Raw genomic sequence first — 6,814 nt, 5'->3', positions numbered from 1 at the left:
GTTAAAGCATGGAATCCTAACCACTAGACTACTAGAGAACTCCTTATTTCAATTTTTAAATAATTAATATGAGATGCTCAAATACAATGATCTATTTTGAACTTTTCAGGACTGAGTCTTTCAAAATAAGTGCCCAATAAAAACGGTCTCCTGCACTGCAGGAAGATTCTTCACCGTCTGAGCCACCAGGGAAGCCCCAAATAGTAACACATGGGCCTCTTCTCTAGGAAGTCAGAGGCCTCCTCATCTGCTCAGCAACCCTCTCCCATTGGCTTGAAACCATGACTCTGATTAAGGACCCGGGTTCCCCAGGTCCTGCTGCAGGGATACAAGGAGGCAGAGGATAATGGCAACTAGTCCTAGAAGACTCTGGGTCCCCAAAGCTGGCTGAGACTGGTTAAAGCTTCGTTTATTGTGACAGGGCCTTGATTGGTGGGAGGAGGTCGAAAGTTGTCATTAGCAGGATCTGAACGCCACCTCTGCCCCTAACCCTCACGAGGCCTCAACCTCAGGGCCTTCTGGATGGTGCTTTTCTCTGAGGTAAAATAGAAGTGAGGACTCTGGGATCAGAGGCACCACATCATCATCAGTGTGGTTTGCTGGTCTGCTAACTATAAAGCGCGGGCCACTGCTCTCAGAGGCCAGACTGTAGCTTATCTATATCCTGGAAGGTTCTGGGGGCTCACAGTCCCTCTCCTACCTCCCCTTCTGCTGCCCTCACCCCACACCTCCACCTCCTTCCCACAGTGCTTGGCTCATCCAAGACACAGACGTTTCCCAGAAGCCCCCAAACTACACGGAGTCCAGCAGGTTTCTTTCCTTACACTCTTGCCTTGGGACAGCTGGTCTGAAGTGAAGTTGCCCAGTCGTGTCCGACTCTTTGAGACCCCGTGGACAGTAGCCTGCCAGGCTCCTCCGTCCATGGAATTTTCCAGGCAAGGATACTGGAGTGGGTTGCCATTTCCTCCTTCAGGGGCTCTTCCCTACCCAGGGATCGAACCCGGGTCTCCTGCACTGCAGGCAGACTCTACCGCATGAGCAGCTAGGGAAATTCCTCAGAGGCTGTGGAACGTTCTGGCAGGGGCAGAGCCCCTCCCCCGCACTGCCTCCTACACAACAGCGGGGCGGAAGGAGCAGAGAGGGAGGGAGGCCTCTGATTGGAGGAGGCTTGGTGAGAGGGCGGGGCGGTGGGCGTGTCCAACGGCCCCTGAAGAAGTCGTTGGGATCCGTTAAGTTCCAGCGGCACTTCGCTCATTTTTCTCTAAGATGGCATGAAGCTGACTTAGTTGGAGAACGGGCTTATGGGGATCTCCCCTTTCAGGAAGATGAGAACTGCTATAAGGATTCAGGAAAACCCCTGAGGCCCAGGATGTGGAGAACTGAGCGCCCCGTCCCTCACCGCCGGTTGGTTGTAGACGTTGTGGAGGGAGGGGTGCAAGGGGTTTTGTGCTCCCGGTCCCGCCAGGAGATGGGCGGTGGTTGGAGATGGGCCCCCAAGTCCTTCACAAGCCCCTTCCCCCTCGCCTCGGGGCTCATCCGAGCATTTCTCCGCTCTTTTCTCCCTTTACCTCTGTGTCTCTCTTGTGGGAAGATTCCATTCTTCCATCCCAAGGAGGAGAGCCACTCGAATGTCCTGAAAGACACTGGGACTCCGAGGACAGGTATGTGCCGGCCCATCGCTGTGCGCCCCGGGCTTTTCCCCGGCCTCCCTTTCCCGGTTTGCGGGTATCTTTCCTAACTTCTTAGTCTCATCTATCATCTCCCTCTCTGCTGTGATTGGTGAAGGGTTGGGGTGGATGAACTGGAGATCTGGGAGTTGAGGGGTGGGAGGTCCGGGATCAGTTTCAAGTCCAAAGATGCCCCTACGAGCTCTGTGTGATCGTGGGAAATTTACTGACCCTTTCATGAGTGTGTGTTCTCACCTGGAAAGTGACAAAAATCATAATGCTCATTGAATCACCGTGAGAGCTGGAGTGTTATGTCAGTGTCTTTGAAATACAGATGTGCTGCAAATTCCTTATTGGGGTTTTAACTCTGTTCTTCCTGCTGCCCTCCCCGCAGCTGCTGTCTTTTCTATGTACGAGGTTTCTGCCTTTTTCCTCCCACAGGATGGGTCAGTCAAGCCATAACAGAGCATGGAGCCAGTTCCTTTGTCCACCCTGTCATCTTCTAGGAACTAGGAAGCACCCTTCCTGCGTCCCTGCCCCAGTGGACTTCCCCAGTTCTTCCTTCCCAGCCGTTGCTGTGGCATTAGCCATCTGGAAAAAGAGCTGCTGGTAGGACCTGGGACTTTTGTTCACACCCATAAGCCTTCCCTCCAGATATCCAGTACTTTGCCTTCAGGAAGGAGACTTGAACTTCAGGCAACCGGAGAAAACCAAACCTTCAAGGGCTTTGGTTCCCTCCAAGGCCAAGGTTCCCAAGATCCTTGGTTAAGAGGTCTGGGCCACTGCCGTCCCGTCTTCACTCTTCTTTTCCGTTTGTCCCATAGTTCTGCTATAACCCCAAAGCTTTTCTGTTTACCATCAACATGGAAACTTGACTCTTCATATAGGTATATTTTCCCTCTTTTGTGCATCATCTTGTTCCCAAAAACTGCCTTTTCATGAAGGAGGCTTGTGGGACTCAAGGGGCCTGGCCAGTCACCCAGCCTCCCCCGAAGCCTCAGACCACTGGTAATGTGGAGAAGTTTAATAAAGATGTCATTACTTCTTGACTTGTAGCTTGTGTTCAGTGTGCTGATTCAGAAGTGAAGACTCATAGGGATCCTTTTTATCCTTCCCACTTAAACCAGGTGGAAGGTGTTTGCATCCCCAGGGAAATGAGCAATGCGAGGTGGGTGGAGGGGATGTTATAATGGGCACCCCAGCCTGCCCACCCCTGCCTTTGAATAAAACTCATCACTGTCTCCTCTAGGGACGTGGAATTACCTGGTTTACTAGACACCTGGCAGAGTTTTCTGAGTATTTGCATTGTAATAGGGCAGGAACTAAAAGGGAACAAATTTATCCACCAGAAAGTCAGGTCAGAGGAAGCAGGTAAACAGTGATTCATATTAAGGCCCTAGAATTTTATTAGTTGCTATTTTTATAACTTTGCTCTTTTAGTCCTTGATGGAGGATAAATGGAGAATTGTAAAGGAACAAATTGGTGGTGGGAAAAGGGTGGAGGAGGGGGTCTTTGTCCTCATGCGAGCAGGGATGGAAGAGCGCCTGTGATGTGCACCTGGGAGGTGTGGGCCCCATCCCTGGACCCCGCAGGTGGGAGCGGCAGTCCTGGTCCACAAGCATCTGCTTCCTGGGGCCTCAGAGCTTGCCCAGTGCCTCTGCCTTTCTCCCATGCCTATCTTCCCTGTGTACCATGGATACCAGAACTGATGCGGCAAGAGAACAGACCTCCCTAAGACTTTCCATCTGGGGCCCTGGTTCTGTGTTTTTCTATGTCAGTGATGATCACAGAATACTCCTGGAGTTGTCTTCTGTAATGGCTCTGGCCACCTTTTAAAGAGGAGGAATGGTGGAGTCTGGATAAACCTGGAGCTCCTTGAAGCACAGAGTATGCTTCATCTGTCTGTTCCTTGGTGCACTTAGGAATGAAAGGTATGGACCTGTGTATAATCACGCCACCCAGTGGGAATACTGGTGAGTGGAGGAGGGCTTCTTTGGAAACCTCCGATCTTTCCAGCCTTTAGACTCTGGGCCTAATATGCATATAATAGTTCAGTCACTCAGTCATGTCCAACTCTTTGTGACCCCATGGACTGCAGCGCACCAGGCCTCCCTGTCCATCACCAACTCCCAGAGTCTACTCATTTATGTTCATTGAGTCAGTGATGCCACCCAACCATCTCATCCTCTGTTGTCCCCTTCTCCATCAAGGCTATGGTTTTTCCAGTAGTCATGTGTGGATGTGAGAGTTGGACTGTGAAGAAAGCTGAGCGCTGAAGAATTGATGCTTTTGAACTGTGATGTTGGAGAAGACTCTTGAGAGTCCCTTGGACTGCAAAGAGATCCAACCAGTCCATCCTAAAGGAGATCAGTCCTGGGTGTTCATTAGAAGGACTGATGTTGAAGCTGAGACTCCAATACTTTGGCCACCTGATGCAAAGACCTGACTCATTGGAAAAGACCCTGATGTTGGGAAAGATAATAATCACTAGTGGCCTGAAATCTATAACAGTATTACCATTGATCCAATCATCATGGATCTGCTGCTGCTAAGTTGCTTCAGTCGTGTCCGACTCTGTGTCACCCCATAGACGGCAGCTCACCAGGCTCCCCTGTCCCTGGGATTCTCCAGGCAAGAACACTGGAGTGGGTTGCCATTTCCTTCTCCAATGCACGAAAGTGAAAAGTGAAAGAAGTCGCTCAGTCGTGTCCAACTTGTAGCGACCCCGTGGGCTGCAGCCTACCAGGCTCCTCCGTCCATGGGATTTTCCAGGCAAGAGTAGTGGAGTGGGTTGCCATTGCCTTCTCCAGCATCATGAATCTGTAACTTCTCAAATCCTATGGGTTATTTGTGCTGTAGAGAGCTCTGTGATTTGGAGGTAGAGAGATACTGTGGCCATTTTACAGATGAGCATTTCTGAAATGGGAAAAAGACCCAACTCCTTTGAAGGGAGGGGTGTGCAGTGCGCTTGCCTAATTGCTCTATATTACTTCTCCCCTCTTTCCAATCCTTACACTTTAGAAAGTGAAAACAAAAAACGCAAACAGTGACATGGGGTTTATTTAGTGCTTAGTTTTTCAGGACAAAGTGTGACTCAAGAAGCAAGGGAGAGGCACAGAGAAGTCACTAGATACTTGCTCAGTGCATCTCTCCATGTCTTCTACTTTTTAATGTCAGAATCCCTCTTCATTGCTCAACTTCCAGAAAATTCACTGAAATTCTAATGTCGTTAGCTGTTGCATAGGTTACTTTGGGGGCAACTGCAGTTATTGAGTGATTAAATCTCCAGCCCTCTCCCTAACTAGTTGTATGACCTACAGCCAGTCATTAACATCTCTGTGTCTGTTTTCTCAGAAAATGGATGATCTAACCCCTAGGTCACCAGGATGGGTGAAGACTATGAGGAACAATACATGAAGTATATGAGATGCTTACCACACTGTTTGGTAAATAACGCTAGTTCCCTCTCTCCTGCTTGGACAATCCTTTGTATTCTGAAAAGAACTAGCCTATTTAGGGTGTATCACAACCAAAAGGAAGGCAGTCCCAAGTCCTCCCTCCCCAAGCTGGTTCAAGGCCAACCCAGATTCCATAAACCTTTCTGAAAGATTTCCATCTTTCTGTGCAGCAGCCGTCTTCCCAGAAACTGGCTGTGGCAGGTCAGTGCATTCTGGAACAATCTGAAAGGCCTGGGGCTCATCACCTTCCATCATTCTCTACTCATCTAGTCTCCAGCCATCCCCTCGTGGAGACCTGGAAGAGGCAAGTGGATTTGATGGTGCAGCTGTGCCCCAAAGTCTCCAGTAGCATGGAGAAGCCAACCCTTTCTTCCTTCAGTAGACCTTGAAATGCAGATGCAGACATAGCCACGATTTAATGACAACCCACTCCAGTATTCTTGCCTGGAAAATCCTATGGACTGAAGATCCTGCAGGCTCCTCAGTCCATGGGGTCGCAAAAAGTCGGACATGACTGACCGACTTCACTTTCACTCTCTTACTACATGGGTCAAGAATCTTTGCCAGACTGGTTCCTTTGAGAAATCAGAGCCTCAAAGCTTACAATCATTCAAATCCTAAAAACAACCAACTCCTTGGTGGGCCCTGCTAGCCTCCTGGCTTCACTAGGTAGAGGGCCCTCAAGGGTACTCCTTGTGGAGTGCACCCCAGCTCCTTCCCCCTCTTCTAGATGAGGACGGTGGATGGACTGGATCCACACCTTGGACCTGCACAGCTGTCCTCCCAACTACTCTTCTGATCCTGCCCTGTATTCCTGTCCTGCTCATCCTTGCTTGGACCCCTCTCACATCCATTCTTTTTTGCTTATCCCAAGATGGATTAGAGTCTATGACCCCTCTCCATCTGGGCTGTCCCCAGAGGGCCAAGCCTCATATCCACATAGAATTCCTGCAGAGCTGCCCTTCTCAGCCCCATCTCTCAACTTCCTAGGGTCCTGTAGCCTTTGCCTGCCTCTCCAAGACCTGCCTGTGTGGTTGTCTTTCCTACCTCTGGCTGCCTGCCTTCCTGTTGTGGCAGCCAGCACTGTGATGGCTGAGTGTCGGGGGTATCATGTGAAGGGAACTCCAATTGTGGGGTCAGAAAATTTAGTTTGAGACCCACTCTGCTTCATAAGCTCTATAAGAACTTGGGCGGAAATGGGCAACTTTCATCCTCAGTTTGGAGAATCTGTAAAGTGGGGAAAGCAGTAATGTATAAGTTGGAGTTTTTAGGTAAGGAATGGAAGGAATGGTAATCCATGTGAAAGAATTCGTTTTTTGATAGTGAGATGCCACACAGGCTCTCTACCTCTGCTGCTGACTTTATGTATCATAAGTGTCTCTAGTTACATTTCATCCTCCACCATTCTGCAGACAAAGTTGGATGTGGGGAAGGAACACTGGTTGACCACCCCTAGAATTGGATACTCTTTAATTATAATTTTATTTATTTTTCCCCTAATTATAATTTTATTGATCTTTTCTTAATATTGTATTATCCATGTTATATAGGTTACTTCAACATGTTATGAACCCCATGATACATTGAAAGTATTATTATTTTAAACAGCAAACAGTCTTTTAAAGAGTATGAAATGAAAATTTTGGAATTTTGAAATTTTACCATTTATACCATATCAGAACATCAAA

General features: G+C 48.8%; 1 long non-coding RNA gene across 1 annotated transcript; it reads left to right on the top strand.

The window, feature by feature from the left end:
* Positions 1-1,203: 1,203 nt before the first annotated feature.
* Positions 1,204-2,709, top strand: LOC106700865 (uncharacterized). Its single transcript, XR_001351479.2, has 3 exons — positions 1,204-1,404; positions 1,592-1,661; positions 2,109-2,709. It is a non-coding gene; the product is annotated as an uncharacterized lncRNA (long non-coding RNA).
* The last annotated feature ends 4,105 nt before the right edge of the window (positions 2,710-6,814 follow it).

Source organism: Bos mutus, chromosome 23 (genome assembly GCF_027580195.1).
Source record: "Bos mutus isolate GX-2022 chromosome 23, NWIPB_WYAK_1.1, whole genome shotgun sequence".
NCBI lineage: Eukaryota > Metazoa > Chordata > Mammalia > Artiodactyla > Bovidae > Bos > Bos mutus.
Note: the sequence above shows the minus strand (reverse complement) of the source record. Positions and strands in the feature narration are given on the sequence as shown.